This window comes from Budorcas taxicolor, chromosome 11 (genome assembly GCF_023091745.1).
Source record: "Budorcas taxicolor isolate Tak-1 chromosome 11, Takin1.1, whole genome shotgun sequence".
Lineage (NCBI taxonomy): Eukaryota > Metazoa > Chordata > Mammalia > Artiodactyla > Bovidae > Budorcas > Budorcas taxicolor.
In genome coordinates, this window is record NC_068920.1 from 23,716,367 (window position 1) to 23,736,669 (window position 20,303).

Genomic DNA, 20,303 nt, shown 5'->3' on the forward strand with positions numbered 1-20,303 from the left:
TGTCCCTCAATTGGGGTGTGAATTTTCCTCCTGTTTAGATTCATGTCACATATTTGGCCCTGTTTAAGTAAATAAATGATGTTATATCCTTCTCAGCATATCACATCCGGAGATACATAATGCCTTTCTGTCCCTTGCTGGTGATCATGCGGTTAAGGTGGAGTCTGGTTTTCTCCACTGAATACTTATCTATTTTTAGCAAAAGAATGTTTAATCTCAAGTATTTAATAGGATCATAGACAGGGATAAGAAAAAAAAAGGCCTTGAAAACTCAAAAATTTTAGTGGTTTAGTTCACACTTTCAATTCTATGATACCTTGAACTGCCATAATGATGTAATCGAAACAAATTTTCATTTCTTAGTTTTAATATATTCTAAATCTTCAGATTTTTTTCTGTCAGTTTTTAATCCTTAGAGTACAATTGTTTTAAACAAGATACTTTCCCCATCTTTTAATTGAAGCATAGTTGCTTTATAATGTTTTAGGTGTACAGCAGAGTGATTCAGTTTTGTGAATGTGTATATTTGTGTATTTTCTCAGATTATATTCCATTGTAGGTTACTGAAGGAAACTGAATATAGTTATGTGTGCTATGCAGCAAATCCTAGTTGTCCATTTGTTTTTTTATTTAATGTAGTGTATATCTGTTAATCCCAAATTCCTAATTTATCCCTCCCCACCCTTGAACATGACTCTTTAAATTGAGTGTGCAGTGACAGAGAGGGGAAACTAAAATTGGAAAGGCAGAAAAATTGTTTCATTGACGTGCCTGTATATTTACACAGCAAATAAGCACATGTAGAACTTTCATTCTTAAAAATTGTGCATTTCAAAAACTTGTGTGGGTCAAGAGGAGCTAGGAAAATTCATGGATCTTTAACATTTGGAGGGAATTCATAGGTCATGAGTGAGATATTTCTCCTGAAATACTGTTACACTTACCAGCTCTGTTGGAGTATACTGAGTGTCAAAGTCATACTGTTGGAATAAGAAATATTTTCCATGTATCTTTTACTCCTTTATTGTCTTTCCTCTTGAACTTTGTTATCAGTGAAATGAAAAGGTATCCTCTCAAACTACTTTCTGAATCATTTTAACTTATTAATTTAGGACAAACAAATATAAAAAGGTGAGGGCGAATTCTGTATGTGAATTCCATGGCGGAATCCAGTTACTGTTGGTTCTACTTGGAATCAAGCACAGAAACATGATTGAGATCACTGGGGACATTACAGAGTTAATGGAAAGATTCAGTAATTGATGGATCTCTTCCCAACTAACTTGATATTAAGTCTTAGAGAGCCCAGGAGCTCCAGGACCCCCCAGGGAGCAGCCCTCTTTATTCAGATGCTATTAAAATGAAAATCAGAGTGTGCTTCAAGGGTCTAGAAAGGTTATCCAAATGGATAATTTGTCGGGTACCTGAAATCCTATTCCATTAGAGAATTTAAAGACCACTGTGAAGTAGTTTAATTTGATTTCGTCTTCTATTAGCAGCCAGAATTATACAGGGACAGATTGGAAGATGGAAAGAGGCTCTCTGCTGGGACCTCGCACCAGCATAACGTAACCACAGCAGTCAGAGTGCCCATAATGACCAAAGACATGGTGCTGGGGAGCAATTTCAGTCTCTTGATCCCTTTGGAGATTGGATCTGCTATTTTTAAAAATATAGTTAAAACTATAGTTAGGGTCAAAAAAGTCAAAGTGTTAGTCTAGGTCAGTGGGTCTTAACATTTTTTGAGAATTTGATGTTATATATAAATATATATATATAATACTTACTACATATATACATGCATATATATCCATACATGTGCATTCTTTCCAGAAAAAAAGCAAATTCTCCTAAAACTGTTAATGTTTTTAGAGTGTATAGATCTCCTTAAGCCACCCATGGTAAGGAACAGTGTGTAGAGTGATTCGTGTCACCTGACTGGCCCACTGTTGACTCTGTTGACTTCCTGTCCACAGTTGGACATTTCCTCAGAGATGGCAGGCACCAACAGTGAATGCTTGCTGAATGGAATAAAAGATGAAGTGTAGACTAACCACATAATTGCTGAAGAAGTCTCATAAAAACACTAACTTTGATAAATAGATTCTTTGATGAGGAAAACATACTTGAACATATGGTTGGTGAATATGCTTCGTATAAACCCAACAGAGAAAACCAAGTCAAGAACAAAGATAGCACAGCACTTCTAGAAACTGGGCTTATAGAAGTCTGAGAGAGGATGAGAAAGAGACCACTCTAAGAGTCATAAAATATGACCTGAAACTGGAAGAGAATTCACTAAAGCAGTTTATAAATGGCACTTAAATGTAACTGCAACAACGTGCATGCTCTGTAGGTTAAATGATTGGTTGGATTTTTTGTTGTTGTTGTTTTGGGTTTAGGGGATGTGGACCTTCTATCAGAATGTAATCATTATTTATAATGAAAACAGTACAGCCTGGTTCCAAACAACCAGTTTACTTCATCATCTGCATTTTGGGGGAGACACAGTTCAGTTTATGTACCTTACGCTTAGAGAATCAAAGATTACTAAACAGCTGAGGAACGCAACTAACATGAAGAATAGGGCCAAAGCAAACAAAGAGAAGTGGGATGAGAGGGAAAAAAAATAGGCACAGGACTATGCAGAAGGAAGAAAGCTTTAAAAAAAAAAAAAAAGACCTTGATATTCTCAGAAAAATGAGAGAAGGTATTATATTCCTGAAACAAGATCAGACTGCCAAAAGTAAAGATTTAGAGAACAAGAGTAATTCTTGGACATTAAAAGCATGGTAACAAAGTGAAAAATTCAGGAGAGTTAGAAAATAAAGTAGAGGAAATCTCCAGAAAGTAGAACAAAAGGAAATGAGATAGCAAATTTACTAGGGAAAGAAAGGAAAGTTAAAGAACCAATCCAGAACAGGCTAACATTCAAATAATAGGAATTCCAAAATAAGTAAACAGAGAAGGATGAAATTATGAATGAAATAAGTCAGGGATATTTCTTATGACTATAGGACATGAATTGCCAACAGAAAGCCATCACCCCGAGCCCAGCAGTATGTATGAAGACTAGGCCTATACTAAGACAAGAGACATGATCCAAGTCACATTAAAAGGATCTGTAATCAGAATGGCTTCAGACTTTTTAATGGCACCCAGAAAACGAATGATGCCATCTCAATTCTGAAGTAAAATGCTTCCCATCCTAGAACTTAATATCTCACCAGAGTATCAATCAGATTCCAAGATACCTCTTTTTTAGAAAACTTTTAGAGAATTTCTGGGCATCATCGAAACAAAGGAGTATACTGAGAAAGGATTTAAGATAAAGGAAACAGAAGACTCAACACAGATGAAAGGCAAGCAGAGTCTCCAAGACCATGGTTAAAGAGAGAGCCATGAATCAGAAGAGCTTGGAGAACAACCAGACTAAACATTTAGTCTGAGGAAAGGCTTCAAGAAGATTAAAAGGATAGACTACTTCATGTGAATGAATTTCTTGAACAAAGACTTAGATAAGTGGAAGGGAATTGGGGGTTGAATTAGCAAATGCATAGAAGATTAAGTAAGTGAGAAAAATGACTTTTAACTCCAGGAAAAGAAAATACACATAAAAGGAAATGTAACCATAGTTGTTACACAGCCAGATGCTGAATAGCATGTGTATGATGTCATCATATCAGGAAGTGGAGGGAGGGAACATAGAAGTAAACAGGGGGAGGGAAAGGTGTGAAAGCTCATGTCCTATAGTGAAAGATCAATACATAGTATTTAAGACTAAAAAGTAAGGATAACAATAAAGACATGTTACTTAGCAATATGGTGATAAATAGACTGAATACTACTGAGGAAGCAGAATTGGGAAAGGGCAGCTGGGAAGTATGTTGAGGTTGACTCTTTCAGATTAGATGCAGGTATAAATGATTTTGGAAAACAACTGAAAAGAAAAGAAAATGATGGGGAGATTAGGATTAAGAGAGTTGCTAAAACCAAACAACACTCACAAAAAAGAGATTACCCCATCACTGCAAACTCTCCAACCTAGGAACTTGTCGAGGTGCACATAAAAGGCAAAGAAGAGGCCAGCAGTGTTGAAGGAGAAAAAGAGTTGTAAAAATGCATAGCTCTCTCTACTGCTAATAGGTTCATAAAGAACTTCCAACATTGCTCTGAAATTTAAAAAAAAAAAATAATGAAGCTTATGGTCATTTGCTGTTGGTAATAGAGGAAACCAGTTTATCCAGTCACTGGGTGACGAGACGGAGGTTGAAAGTTGCTTAGTCGTGTCTGTCTCTGTGTGACCCCATGGACTATACAATCCGTGGAATTCTCCAGGCCAGAATACTGGAGTTGGGTAGCTGTTCCCTTCTCCAGGGGATCCTCCCAACCCAGGGATTGAACCCAGGTCTCCAACCCAGGTCTCCCGCATTGCAGGCGGATTCTTTACCAGCTGAGCCACCAGGGAAGCCCAATTGCTGATAAAATGCATGGAGCATTCAGTAAATCTTTGAGTAAATGGATAAATACTTACCATTGTATAGTTATGAGCACTTTGAAAATATATAAAGCACTGTATAAATGTCAAAAAATAGTGTTTGGACTTTGACATTTATTAAAGTTACTTTAAGCATAACTCTTAAAATCATCGTAGTCAGGTAGTTTATCCAGCTTTTTCTAAGACACTCTTGTGATTTTGCATTGTAAACGTGCATGTATGTTTGCCTACAGGCCTTTTCTTTTTCTTTTTTCACCTCAGGATCATCCCCCAGTGAAAAAGCAGAAAGCACACAATATTCACAAGTAGCTATCAGGGTCTTCTCACTTAGCTCTTCCTCTTTGGAGACAGAAAGATAGGTGAGAGATGAGAGACTGAGGGTGTGAGAGTGGTTGGAAGAGGCTGAGGAGGGAGTCCTACCCTGAGCCCCGAGGATATGCCTCAGGGGATGACTCCCTAAGAACCAGGAGCGTGGCTGAAGTGACAACAGTTGTACAACCTCCAAAGTGAAGTGAAGTCGCTCAGTCGTGTCCGACTCTTTGTGACCCCATGGACTGTAGCCCGCCAGGCTTCTCTGTCCATGGGATTTTCCAAGCAAGAATACTGGGAGTGGGTTGCCATTTCCTTCTCCAACCTCCACGGAAGTTTGTAATCCTGGACTTAGTAGAAGCATGCCTGTCTTCTCGTTACTTACCTTAGTCAGGCCTGTCATTTGGTACAGAAACCTACCCTCTCTGGGCATTTTTTTTTTTTTTCCCTGCTTGTGTGAACATGGGTTAATTTCTCCAAAAGCTATTATGTAACATGAATTACATTTAGCTGGAGTTGTCTAGTGATGGAATGGCACAGGGCAAACCGCAGCCACTTTATGTTCCTCCTATCTTGCCCTTTGTCTAACTTCCCAGGCCTCAACCACCTACCCACCTCCACCTGCATCTTTCTTGACAGTGGCTGAAAATATTGTTTGTCTTAGAGCCAGCCTCAGAAATTTCTATCCTCTGGCTGGATGCCTAGTAACCTTGTTCTGCAACGTGCAAAAGAATCGACTGATTTCTGAAGTGACGAGGACAAGAGAATGGAGAAGATTGAGCTATATATTAAATTGTCTTCTGGTTATCAAATAAAGAGTCCTCTGTCATAAAGGCCAAAGATAAAAAAAGAAAATGTGTATGTTTAATACATAGAACAAAAATAAGTCTATTTTTGATGTAGGACTGGAAGAGAAAATAGGTCAAAAAGCCCAGCCGCCCCTGAAATGAATTTTAGACTCTTATTATTGATGTGATGGGGCAGAGAGAGAGATGGGTGATGGTCGCGTTGCTGATAAAAGTGATTTTTTAACAGTAGGTGCTGAATTAGATGTAGAAAGCAGAAGAGTTATCAAAACTACATTGTCATGTCTGACCTTCTAGGTCCCAGTCGTGGAATCATAATAAAAACGAGTTGTGGGCTTATCTCGAGATGCAGCAATAACTGGCGCAGAACAATTTTCGAGCTTCTCTTTGAATGGAGTGATACCAGGGGTTCTTTTGGGTCATGAAGGAGATACATTGGTTTTGATCAGTTTTTAGAACCGTCGAGCAGCTTATTTGTGGGTCAGAGAAATTTGGTTTCTTTCATTCTCGTGTCATCGTTTTTCCCCTTGGGTGAGAGGTGGGTTAGCCTCTGGAAGCCATAATGAGGCTCTGAGCCTTAATAGAGTTTGTGCAGATCCAGACTGAACAACTCTGTGCATTTCACTATGTTGGACTCCAAACTCACCAAATGTTAGATACAGTAAAAGCATGTTACTGTCTCTCTGTAAAGGACAGGAAGGAAAGTATTTAATGACAATACAGGAAGACATAGGACTCCAGGGCACTAAATTAGAAAAAGCCAACCTGCATGGATTTTTATCCACTTGCAAAATAGTATCGTTTCATAGTGACATCTCTGATACAACTTCCTATTTTTACCTTTTTTCAGTTATATAATTTGTCCTTACTAAAATGGTTTACAGACATCAGATGTTATTATTAAGCAAGTAGAAAAATCATTTAATAAAATCACTTGTCCCTGCCCTCTCCCTAATTTCAGGCAGGTCATAGCATAGTCAAACTTTGGAGACAAAAATAAAGACCATGAAGTGCATAGATGGCGGCGGATTTGTTGCCTGGTGCTGTTCACTGGGTTGTGATGATGGGCCAGACATCCAGAGGGTTTTAGCACTGTTAGCTGGCCATTCTAAAATACCACGGTGAGAACAGTTGTCACGTGTTAAAGGGATTTTTAAAATTTTAAAAGTAACAGTGAAACCTCTTCTTGTATTGGTAATATTTATATATATGAATTGGTCTAGAAATTCTCAAATTGTGTGAAAGCAAATTTTACAGGAACTAGATTAAGCCCAGTTTTCTTTCCTTTGCCAAACTACTTAGGTAAAGAGTACCCAAAGGGATGGGGTGAGGGAATGGAAAAACCTCCATACGGAGGTAATATTTATCTTGCTCAGCAAGTATTTGGGGTATGTTGTAAAAGCTAGTACTAAATATATGGATAGCGAATCAGTTATCTGGCTCTATTCTGAACTGTTATTGGTTATTTTATTTACCTGTTTATTTTAAATGTTAGTAGCTCAGTCGTGTCTCACTCTTTACAACTCCATGGACTGTAGCCCACCAGGCCCCTCCATGCATGGGATTCTCCAGGCAAGACTACTGGAGTGGGTTGCCATTTCCTTCTCCATGGGATCTTCCCAACCCAGAAATTGAACCCGAATCTCTGACATTGCAGACACTTTACTATCTGAGCTACTAGGGAAGCCCTTTTGGGTAATGCGTGACTTATAGCTGTTGATTTTGTCCTTTCCTAGTGTCTTTTCTACCTGGCAAAAGATACTGGTGCTGTCCTTCCCCATCCTGTGTATAACCTGTCAGAGAGAGGAGCAGGCTTTATGAGAGTGCAGACATGCTAACAAAAATTTTTGTGTACATTTAACTTGACTCAAAAGCAAAGTCCCATGGAAATAAGTTTCAAATTCTGGAGTTTTTATGATTATCATCTTGAAGCAGCATTTTATGGTTATAAAAATAACTATCAAGCGTAAAATTAATTTGCATTGACTTAGTAATCTGTATACAAACCATAAACAGGTCATTTGTTAGCACAGTCACTTAATAAACAGTGTTAATGCCAAAATGTTAATAGCCAGAATTTTTGCGATTCATTTAGCAAACATTTCAGTACTTGCTGTCTGTGTTCCTGGTTGTGCTTAAATGTGATTATTTCTCCCTGCTAGTTTGTAAGTTCTGTTGAGTCCAGTGGCTTCATCTGACTTGGTTTCCAGCTAAACAGTGATTAGTATGACCCCCGGGGTACACGGTCAATGCATCAGTTGAATGAATAATCGATTCTATTAGTAGCTGAGGGTTTTTAAAAATTTATTGGAGTATAGTTGATTTACAATGTTGTATTAATTTCTGCTGTACAGACAAGTGATTCAGTTGTATATATACATTGTTTTTCATACTCTTTTCCATTATGATTTATCACAAGACATTGAATATACTTCCCTGCGCTATACAGTTAGGACCTTGTTGTTTAGCCATTCCGTATATCACAGTGTGCATCTGCTAATCTCAAACTCCCACTCCATCCCTCCCCCAGCCCCCTTGGCAACCATAAGTCTGTGCTCTAGAGCTGGGAGTCTGCTTTGTAGATAAGTTCGTGTCGTATTTCAGATTCCACAGATAAGTGATGTGGTATGTGTCGTCTCTTTCTCACTCACTTCACTCAGTGCGATCATTTCTGGGCTCGTCCATGTTGCTGCGAATGGCCTCGTTTCATTCCTTTTTATGGCTGAGCAGTACTCCACTGTGCATACGCACCACATCTTCTTCATCCATTCATCTGTCAGTGGACATTTAGGCTTCTTCCGTGTCTTGGCTTTTGTAAATAATGCTGCTACGCACAGAGTGGTTTAGTAACTACATTTTAAAGCTTAGAGAGGGTATTTTAGATACAGAGGGAGAGAGTGAAGACAGAGAAACTGTTGAGGAAGCTCTGAGGAGTGGCCCAGGCATGCTGCAGTGGCTTTGGTTCAGAGATAGTACCCAAATTACCCAGGGGGCAAGTGACTGGATTAATGTGAGGTGGGGGAGCAGGCGTCACAGGGAAAATGAAGGACAAAGGAATATGCGGAAGCCAAGGTTACCGAGTTGAGTGTTGTGCTCAGGAACCAAGAGCCTGGGGGAAAAGGTGACCTGGGTTAATCGTTTGAGGCTCAAATTCAAAGGATCAGTGAAAATTAAACCAAAATGATGTGGGATTATGGGGGTGGCAGCATTTGTTGGGCAGATCCCACATGCAAGTCACTTTCTTTAATAAAACATTGTGGACGGAAGTGATGACCAGGACATGGCTTCTGCCCCAAGGAGGCAGTGACACACAGGGAGGGTGGGGAAGAGATCTGTGGAAGCCCATGGTTTAAAAGGTTCTTTCTGTTTGGCTAGGGAGGGGCGGGGATCCAGCACAAATTTAAACTGGGCTTTTCAAATGGATATAATATGTGGAGGTGGTAGGGAAAGCATTCCAGGCACAGGACATAGCATTAGCAAGATATGGACTCAGGAAAAGGCAGGGTCTACCAGGAACAGGACATTGTCTTTGGTGTTAGTGGGGAAAGTGGGACGAAGCCCTGATGTAATACTTGAAACTTGATTCTCTGAGTGACCCTTGCAGGTTCTGAAAGAGGAGAGTGACAGATGATCATGTCTTAGAAAATTCATTCCAGCCTCAGGGCAGACTTGGGTTAAGCAGTGGTTCTCAACCTTAGTTTCACGTTAGCCTCACCTGCAAAGATTTAAAATTCCAAATCCCAAGCTGAACCCCAGATCAATTAAATCAGCTGTGCGTACTTAGTCGCTCAGTCGTTTGCAACCCCATAGACTGCAGCTCGCCAGGCTCCTCTGTCCATGGGATTTTCCAGGCAAGAATCCTAGAGTGGGTTGCCATGCCCTCCTCCAGGGGATCTTCCCAACTCAGGGACCCAACCTAGGTCTCCTGCATTGCAGGCAGACCCTTTACTATCTGAGTCACCAGAGTCTCTAACACTGGCACCCAGACGTCAGTATTCTTTAAATCCCCCAGCGGTTCTAGCACGCGACGAGGACTGCACACCAATGACTTTGAACAGGGCTTGGCAGACTCTTTCTGTCAAAGGCCAGATAGTATTTTTGGCTTTATGGGCCACAGGGTTTCTGTTGGAGCCATCCCAGGCCGCCTTGATCCACAAAAGCAGCCACACACAATATGTGAATGAATGAGTGTGGCTGTGTGCTAATAAAACTTTATAGAAATCTGAATTTCATATGATGTTCACAGGTCACCAGTATTCTTGTTCTCTGGATTTTTTTTTTTTTCAAATAGCCATTTGCAAATATAAAAGCACACTGCAGACTGTACAAAACTTGCAGCCAGTCATTATTTGGCCCGCAGAGTCTATTTTGCCAGTTCTTGATTTTAGAGGGTGAAAATTGGCCTCAGGTAGTCCAGGAAAGAAAACATTTCTACAGCAGTTCAGATAAGAGGTAAAGTTAACTCTCTTTTGTGGTTCATTGCAAGGGCAGAGTGAAGATAAGTGATACTGAGTCGATATTTATAGCAACTCACGTTCTCATGCACTACTTTCGAGCACCCAGAGGTTACTGTACAAAGGAGCCTGGAAGGAGGAACCATTGTTCGTGGTGTGTAGAGCTTAGTTCCCTTTGACTTTGTTCTCTTTGCGGGGATTTGTTTTACGTTGAAAGGCTGTTTCTTTTCCCACTGCTTGTGATGGCTTTCCATTCAGCAGCACCCATCACCACCAAATAGCCAAGTCTCCTTCCTTTCTTCTGTGCCAGCCATGCCTTTGTTTTCAAAGAATGACCTTTCCTTACAAACAAATGTTCTCTTTAGAAAGTAAGGTGAGCCTGATATAAGGAGATAGGGCTACTTATATTTTATTTTATCAGATACCACTGAATTTATGCAGAATTCCCTCTACGTTTTCTTCCAGCATTTGTTGCCTAGTTAAGGACCTGCCAGGGCAGATGGCGCCACTGCTCCTCCACCACCCCGACTGGGAGACCCAGAGGCTGATTGCTGCTCCTTCTTTCCACTATTTTAGGAAACGTAAGACTGGTGAAAGTTTCCCACTGATACCTACTGTGCTTTAGAATCAGCGGTACATTTCCATGATGGCCTGGTTATTTTATTTGAGCACCATTACATCGAGTGAACAGATAGATTCACTTACGTGTTTTCTGACTTCTGCTCTTAGAAGTCTGCTATCTCAGAGTTCTCCGAGAAATGCCTATCCTGACCCCTTTCCTGACTGTGAAGACTGAAGAACTAAAGAACACACTCACTCTCCTTGGATTTGCTCTTACAGAAGGGAGAGAAGGAGATTTAAGACTACAGCCAGCAGCGTTCATGGTCATTTCCATTTTCTTACAGATCTTACTAGAAAATAAGACGTCAAAAAAAATCTATAAAGTTAGAACAGTTTTTTTTTCTACCATCCTCACAGTAGAGTTGTTTCTCAAAGAACACAGAAGTAGTAAACATATCATATAAAGGAAAAACAGATGATATTCTGAAGAATCTGTTTGTTTTCCTGAATGTTTTGGGGTGTTTTTGATCACCAAACATACTTCACATCACTAATTTTTTTCCACCAATTTCTAAATGTGGGGGTCTATTGTTTAAATTCCAGGGACTTGTTTTTCCTTCTTTGCAGTGACCTTGAATGATTATCATAGTTTTAGGGACACCAGCCAAAAACATACAACGTAAAAGTGAGGTTGTGATTGAACACTGATGATGTCAAGTGCTTTTAATTAAGCTTCTGACGTTTTATACATTGATAACAAAATAAAGGTTCAGGTTTATTAAATTAGCTTTCGACTTGTTTTTTCAAAAACTCTTAGCACATAGGGAACTAAATATATAACAGCAGCCTGTTCTCTGCAGTCAAAGCCTCAATGTGCCCCAGAGGAATTCCTGCATGGAATCCATTTTTAAGGAAAGGAAAAGGTCAGGAAATAAGGCAAAGCCACAGACATAATATGGGGATTAAGAATGGGAATGTCTGATAGAATTCACAACCCAGGATGGCAGCAGCTGAAAGACAGTGGGGAACTGAAATAGAGGAACAGAGGTTACCAGTTGGAGGAGACCTTAGAGATCATCTGGGATAGTGGCTCTCAGCTTTGGCTGCTCACTGGAAAACTCAAGAGCATTTAAGTCACACACTTGCATAGGTCGCACCACGCCAATGAAATCAGCATCACCGGGGATGAAGACCGGAGCTCAGGTGTACTTGAAAGGCTCTGCAGTGATTCTGACCTGCAAGCAGGATGGAACCTAACCCGACTCCTTCACTGGACACTGAGGTCCAGAGCAGATGCCCCGCCAAGTGGTCAGAGAGGTCTTGCCAGTCTAGGTTCCTCATCTCAGCATAGGGCAGCCCTCTCTCCTCAGCCGTCTGTGCCAGAAATCATGGTGTCTTCCTCTGCCCTCCCCCGTCTTGTACTCCTGTCTAACCGGAGCGCCCCCTGTCCTGCCTCTGGGCTGTTTCTCACCTTCATCTCGACTCCTCTCCTTGCCCCTCGCTTCCTGTGGGACAGTGTCACTTTGTGGAGCCCCGCACCCTCCTCTCTCCGTCTTCAGCCTCTAGCCTTGCTCCCACGCTCCATCTGTAACACCGTCACAAAACTCTCTCTGAGACACGCATCTGATGGTTTTTCACAATTCTTACCCCACACGCTCAAATCATTTAGCTGTTTCTTTGGTTCAACAAAGCATGTCCTTTTTTCTCTGTCTCTGCATGCCTGTGCCCGACCTACTTTCTTATGGTTTATAAATGGCACAATCTATCTATAGACTCAATTCTTTTCTTTCTGCTTTTATCAAAAACTGACCTCCCCCAGTAGGCGAGACCATTTTCCCTCTTCAACCAAACGTTGTCCTATTTCAGCTGAGTTTAATGGGCCACGCTTTGCCTACACCCTGACTAGAGGAACCTGCCGATGCAGAAAGTATAATAGAGGATCCCATGGTCAACATCAGACCCGCCTCAGCCCCAGACCGCATCCCTGGGAGTCACGGCCTTTGCTGACCTCTGAAGGTGTCCCGGCCACTTCCTTTCTCATCCCTGACTTCAATGTCTGTAACTACTCTGTGCTTAGTCCTTGTTCTCACTGTGGTTCTCCCAGTTCCTAGTCCTTCACCAACAACCCTTTGGATTCTCAGTCCTTGGTTATTGCCTTGCAAGTCTTGGCTCTCTCCACCCTTTTGTCTCAGGACATGGTTCTCTGGCTCTCTTGTGTTCTGCTTCTGTGTCATGCAGTGACTGACCAGCCCTTGTTCCCTAGCCCTTACTACCTGGAGTTTTGACTCCAGCCCCACGGGTTGAATTTAGAGCCACACTCTCCTAGTCCCCTCGGTCCCATCACTGCCCGATAGTCGCCGCTGCCCCTGCACAAGCACAAAGGGCAGCTGTTCAGAACTGACTGTCCAGAGGGTGAGCTTGCTCAGCTCCTGTCCTCTCGCTCTGACTTTGCTGCTGCTCCTTGCCAGTTAATCGGCTCACCACTTCTTAGACCACTGCCAGAAAGGAAGCAGGAAAACATAAGTGTGTTGAAACTCTCCTTTCTTAGCATATCAGTTATACTTAGAAAAGCAACTAACTTATTTTATCAGTTGCTCTAGAATTTGCAACATCCATTTCTAACTAATCCCCCCCCCCAAAAAAAAAGATCCACTTTCATATAGGATGATAAAACTTCACAGGTAGTGTGAATACTGCTGCTGCTAAGTCACTTCAGTTGTGTCCGACTCTGTGTGACCCCATAGATGGCAGCCCACCGGGCTTCCCCGTCCCTGGGATTCTCCAGGCAAGAATACTGGAGTGGGTTGCCATTTCCTTCTCCAATGCATGAAGGTGAAAAGTCAAAGTGGAGTCTCAGTCATGTCCAACTCCCAGCAACCCCCTGGACTGCAGCCCACCAGGCTCCTCCATCCATGGGATTTTCCAGGCAAGAGTACTGGAGTGGGGTGCCATTGCCTTCTCCAGGTAGTGTGAATACTTTGTGATAACAAAACAATCCTCATTCTTTCCTCCCGTCCCTTGTATGGTGGCCTTACAGGAGGAGTAAGGCCTTATTTCACATATACATGAGCATGCATAATCAAATACATTGTTATTGTTTTATGTATTTTGAACAAACTGTTGCCTATTAGATCTATTAAAAATAAGGCTCACATTTCTGACATATATTATTTCCCTTTTCTCTAAAGAGTTTCTTTTAACCAATTCCCTCAATTTTTCTTTGTCTGAAAGAGTCTCCAGTTCAGTTCAGTCGCTCAGTCATGTCTGAGTTTTTGCAACCCCCATGAACTGCAGCATGCCAGGCTTCCCTGTCCGTCATCAACTCCCAGAGCTTGCTCAAACTCATGTACATCGAGGAGGTGATGCCATCCAACCATCTCATCCTCTGTCGTCTCCTTCTCCTCCTGCCTTCAACCTTTCCCAGGATCAGGGTCTTTTCCAATGAGTCAGTTTTTCGCATCAGGGGGCCAAAGTATTGGAGTTTCAGCTTCAACATCAGTCCTTCCAATGAATATTCAGGACTGACTTCCTTGAAGATTGACTGGTTTGATCTCCTTGCTGTCCAAAGGACCCTCAAGAGTCTTCTCCAACACCACAGTTCAATAGCATCAATTCTTCAGCGCTCAGCTTTCTTTATGGTCCAACTCTCACACGCATATGTGATATGGGTCTTAATTGCTCCTTTATTTTTGAAGGATCATTGTTAAGGGTACAGAATTCTAAGTTGGTGGATTTTTGTCTCTCAATACTTCAAATATTTCATTCTACTCTCTCCTTGCCTGCAAGGTTCCTGAAGAGAAGTTTCTTACCTTTGCTCCTCTGCAGGTAATATGTTTTTTCCTTCTGGCATCTTTCAAGATTTTTTCTTCTCTTTGATTTACTGCAATTTGAAGATGATATGGCAAGGTGTAGTTTTCTTGGCATGTGTCCTGCTTGATGTTCTCTGAGCTTCCGAAATCTGTGGTTTAGTTCCAGAACCTTCCAGAATTTGACCTTAGTTTGGGGAAATTCATGGTCATTCTTACTTCAAGTTATTTTGTCTTTTCCCCTCTCTTTTTTCCTCCTCCTATAAGTCCAATAGCATGTATGTTGTACCTTTTATCTCACAATCTTTGGATATTCTCTTTTCTTTCAGTGTTTATTCTCTGCTTTGCAGTTTAGAGGTTTCTATCAAAATACCCCCTAGCTCAGAGATTCTTTCCTCAGCTGTCTTTGCTCTATTAATAAGCCCATAAAGACATTCTTCATTTCTGTTACATTATTTTTGATCTCTAACATTTCTTTTGTTTTTTTTTCTTAGGATTTCTATCTCTCTGCTTCCAATGTCCATGTGTTCTTGCATGCTGTTGCTTTACCCATTAGAGATGTTAGTATATTAATCATAATTGCTTTATGGTAATTCTAACATCTCTGCCATGTCTGGTTGTGACATTTGCTCTGTCTCTTCAAACTGTGGGTGATTTTTTCCTTTGACATACCTTGTGATGTTTCTTGATCATCAGATATGGTGTCCTGGTTAAAAGGAACTGCCTTCAATAATATGGCAAGATGTGTGTGGGGGGGAGTGTTCTGTATTCCTGTGATTGTGTCGCAGTCTCTCAGTCAGCCTAGGCCTCTGCACTGTGATCTTCACAAGTGTTTCTCAGTGTTTTTCTCTCTCTTTAGGTGGGATTGGATGGTGAGGTGGGCTGGAGCTGTGTGTTCCCTTCTGAGGTCAGTTAGGTAATACCCTAGCGGGTTAGGCACTGATTAGCTAGCTTCTCTTAGGGGCGGACCTTGTGAAGAGAAAAATGCACTGGTGTATTCCAAAATGATTCCATTTCCCCCTCCTCCTGCCAGAAGCCCAAGGGGATTTTTCTCTGATTTTTCTGTGAAGCTTCTGCTGGTAAATGTCACAGCCCTGTGGGGCCCCTACAACTGGATCCCACTGGAGTCCTTAACTCCCAAAGTTGTCAGCACTGAGCTTCCAGTAATTATTGTTCGGGTTTCCCTGCCCCAACTCTGGTCCCAACAAGGGCCTGCTCTGCTCGGTTGCTTGTTGGTCTCTCCAGTTCAGGGTGGGTGGGTGGGGAACAGTGTTCCATGTGTCCTTTGCTCTCGTTTGGGTCCAAGACAAGTTGCTGATTTTTCAGAATAGTAACTTCCAAGTTCCTTATAGACAGAACCAGAAACCAGCAGTCAGTTCACTGAAACTCATTTGTTCTTTTGTCTTCTTACCACAAAGTATGATGAAGACCTGCTGAAACACTTGAGTTTTATTAGAACATATTTTAAACACATCAAACTCCTTGAAAGCTTGTAGATTTTCTTGTTTTTGAGAATCCATATGTAGAGTTATTTCAGTTTCACCTTATACTCAGCATTATTTTATTTTAGAAAACATTAATCTATAAATTGAGAATGGGCCCAGAAAGCGTTGAATTCATTTGGGGAACCAGGAGAAGTAAAATTGGTGGATATTGTTAAAACTCAATTGATTATATTTTGATCTTGTTCGAAATACAGGTTCTCATCACACGTAGAATGCCTTTCAGATCTGAGCTCTGTTGTTATCTTTGATGAAAATTGAAATAATTACATTATCTGCAAACCTGAACTATTAAAAAAAAATTCTCCCCTAGGACCTTTAATTTTGTTTGGTTTTGTCTGAAAGGGAGTTTAAACGTGGACATAAAAGGGGTCATTGGTGTTTTTTTGTCCTTGCAGAGTGAGATTCTGACTTCCCCTGGAGGAGGGCATGGCAACCCACTCCAGTATTCTCGCCTGGAGAATCCCACAGACAGAGGAGCCTGGTGGGCTGCAGTCTATGGGGTCGCAAAGAGTCGGACATGACTGAGCATGCACACACATCTCTGTGACCTGGGCCTTGAGCTTAGTGATGAGGTGGACTTGAAGGCACCTTACACAGTTCTCGGGGAGGTGTTTGCCGTAGTTACTGTACTTTGGCCACCCTCATTCCAAGTTCATCACACAACTTGTTTAACATGTTTACTTTTTAAACACTTGGAGAATTAACAGGTGGTTGCATGACTGAGATGTTTGTTTTAACAGGCGAAAAAGTGGGAGGTAATTTAGACACACACTGTGATGCAATAGGAAAATACCTAATTATTCCATTTTTGGCTCAGCTTTTAGTTTCAGTTAAAACTGCTGATAGCAAAGCTCAACAAGTCTTGTAGCTTCGTATTGTTAACATGGTCTGCGAGTGAGAAACTGGCTCACTAGCAACTGGCTTACTTTAGTTACTCGTACACAAAACGTTCTACTTGGCTTTAGCGCTCAGTTCAGTTCAGTTCAGTCGCTCAGTCGTGTCCGACCGTTTGCGATCCCATGAATCGCAGCACGCCAGGCCTCCCTGTCCATCACCAACTCCCGGAGTTCACTCAGACTCATGTCCATCGAGTCAGTGATGCCATCCAGCCATCTCATCCTCTGTGGTCCCCTTCTCTTCCTGCCCCCAATCCCTCCCAGCATGAGAGTCTTTTCCAATGAGTCAACTCTTCGCATGAGGTGGCCAAAGTACTGGAGTTTCAGCTTTAGCATCATTCCTTCCAAAGAAATCCCAGGGCTGATCTCCTTCAGAATGGCTTTAGTGCTAGAACTTAGTAAAGGGTCTCTTCTCAAAGTTTCTGTCACTAGCAGTTATAATGTGACTACAGAAAGCTCCAAAAGCCCTATTTCAGCCTGCTCTCAAAAACAACTTGTAACAATCTCTGTCTGAGTGTAGAATGCTCAGAATGCAAACTCCTGAAAAAACAGCTAATTGATACTTTCCTTGATATGTTCATCCTGATGTGTCAGGATATAGGTTATGATTGATTCTTGAACTGTCTTCGTTTGGTGAGCAAAAGGAACAAGGAATTTTGCTGGACAAATAGTTGTTCATTTAGTTTGGGGTCACAGGACTATTGTCAGAAGTGGACATGGTCAAAGATAGAGATTCTATGAGTAGATCAGAGATGGCTCTTTCTATAACTGTTTTTGTAAAGAGTCAGATAGTAAATACTTTAGCATTTATGAACTATAGAGCCTCTGTTGCAACCACTGAAATTCTGCTGTTATGGCGTGAAGGCAGCCGTAGATAATACATAAGCAAGTGAGTGTGACTATTATTTTTCACTAAAATATTATTTGCAGAAACAGACAATAGGCTGAATTGACCCAGAGGCCATCGTTTGTCAACCCCTATTCTAGATCCCAGAAGATGCAGCTCTGGGCTACATGACTCTGACCCCACAGGAAAAACAGCAGTGGTATTCAGTTAACTGGGCTAATAATATATAACCTTCCATAGTCACAGCCAAGACTTCACTGTAGTTGTATATAGTAAATTTGTCAGACGAAAGGGCATTCTTCACTGTCTTCTTTTTGGGTTTAATCTGAATAGTGTTATTTGCTATTTATTTATACCCTACTTTCTTCCCCAAATAATAGAAGGTATATTTAGGTTTTAGCAATCAAAATAAAGATGTGAAATCTAAACCGACAGAAAAAGGCCACACCAAACTACCTCTGCCTATTCCTTATCCACTTGCTGACTCAAGCGGGTAGCTCTGCCATTTTTGGACTGATCGGTCCTGGGGAGACCTCGTAAGCTGAATACTGATATGCTGCCTGTTTTATCTTCTCTAGCATAATTTCCTTTCTGAAAAAAAAAAATTTTTTTTCCCCCAGTGTTTTATATTGTCTCCTACCAAAGGAAGTGTTAATATCCGTCATTTCTCTTCTGATTGAAGTATAAGCCAAGAACTGTTAAACCAGCTAAGTGGGTGTATGGAGAGGAAAGAGAAAATTAGAAGCTAATGAAAACTCTGGTAGGCAGGTGACCTGTTCAGAACAGATGCCAGGGCTCAGAGAGCCATGAAACTGTTTCCATACAGTTAGACATACATCTCTGCTCTCCAGAGAAATGGAGTTAGGTTACTGACCAGCAACACTGCTCAGAGGTGGGCAGGGGAAGTGGGAATTTTGGCTGACCTGCAGAGAGGGATTTCGGCTAGTGGGTGTCAGAATGTGGAAACAGGCCAAGTGATTTGAAGGACTGCTTACTTGAATTGGGCTCCAAAGACAGTTCCGAAGTAGAGAACTAACCTATAGGAAACCCATGAGTGTGTGCAAATGACTCTAACACAAGGGCCTCATTGATATTAGCTCTGACTCCTCAACCAGGTAGATGCCAAAGGTCATGTAGTCTATGCTGGAGATCTGTGTGGATTTCACCCTGGGGAGGTGCAGTGGGTGTGCTCAGGAGGAGACTGGAGTTTAAAGGAAGGAAATCCTTCCCTAGGGAATGTGGGTACCTGGCAAGGATCAACATCAGAAAGACCCAGAAGCCAGATGGGGGCAGTCTTAAGGACAGACTGGCCACTCTCATGACAGAATTTTAAGATGTGGTATATGAGATGGTTGGATGGCATCACTGACTCGATGGACATGAATTTGAACAAGCTCTGAGAGTTGGTGATGGACAAGGAAGCCTGGCATGCTGCAGTCCATGAGGGTCACAGAGTCGGACATGACTGAGCAACTGAACTAAACTGGAGTGGGCTAACTTTATGATATACAAAATCTAAATACAAGAAATGCATTCTATAATCAGCAGCTGGGATGGTGTTTAATACCTGTTTTTTAAAATGTCTTATCTTTTCTCTAAGTTTATCAATGTTCTAACCTTTAAGGGGAAAAGAGAAATTAAGAATTTCCAACCTAAGCCATAATCCCTTTTCTCATTCACTCTTGGTGAGAGGGAAGGTAGGTCTGCTCTGGAGGAGGGGGCTGCCTGGCTATTCCTATCAAGGTCATAAACATGCCTACTCCTTGATTCTACAACTGGACTTCCATAATTTATCCTTTTAAAAAACACACACTCTCAAGCTGGCCTAGATGTTTGTGCAAAGATTATCATTATATTTATAAATTGAAATGCATTGCAGGAAGAAAGTTCAGATCTCAGGAGTTTTTGGATTTTAGAACTCTTAAGGGATCACAGTGCTGGATATACAGGCACTTAAGTTTTGCAAGGATAAATAGTGAAGTGGAAAAAAAGTAAATTTCAGAAGAATGTATACAGAATGATCCTTTTTCTTTGAAAGTAAAAGTTATCAGTTGTGTGTGAAGATACATGCACAGAAGGTCTGGAACTAGCCACAGAATTTTTCACAGTGGTTATGGGAAGGTGGACAGATCACAGTGGATTAACACGGTGATTAAACAATTAGTAAACAAAACAATCAGTAAAACAAAAGTAAACAAGCTGATTCTTACAGTCACCTCTCCTAAGAGAATAGCACCCTTCATTATCACAGATGCTGGGGGTAAAAGAGATGGAGAGGCCTCACTTCTTACAATGAAGAAGACATCTTGAGAAGTGAAGGGGGCTATTTTTCTTGTAACTGTGTGTGAGAGTCACGTGTTGTCATTACTGATACAGTTGGTATATGCCTGTCTAACTCAGGTATGTTCGTGTATTCATTAGTTCAGCAAATATTCATTGAGTGCCTACTGTGTGTGAGACACCATTATATCTATAGCAGTCATATATATGTATGCGTGCATGCGTGCTAAGTCACTTGAGTTGTGTCCGACTCTTTGTGACCCTGTGGACTCTAGCCCACCAGGCTCCTCTGTCCATGGTATTCTCCAGGCAAGAATACTGGAGTGAGTTGCTATTCCCTT

The 20,303-nt window shown here is 41.4% G+C and overlaps 1 protein-coding gene across 3 annotated transcripts in view; it reads left to right on the forward strand.

Annotated features, from left to right (window-relative positions):
* CDKAL1 (CDK5 regulatory subunit associated protein 1 like 1) overlaps positions 1–20,303 on the forward strand; it is a 608,612-nt gene that overhangs the window by 475,011 nt on the left and 113,298 nt on the right. The window lies entirely within an intron of this gene.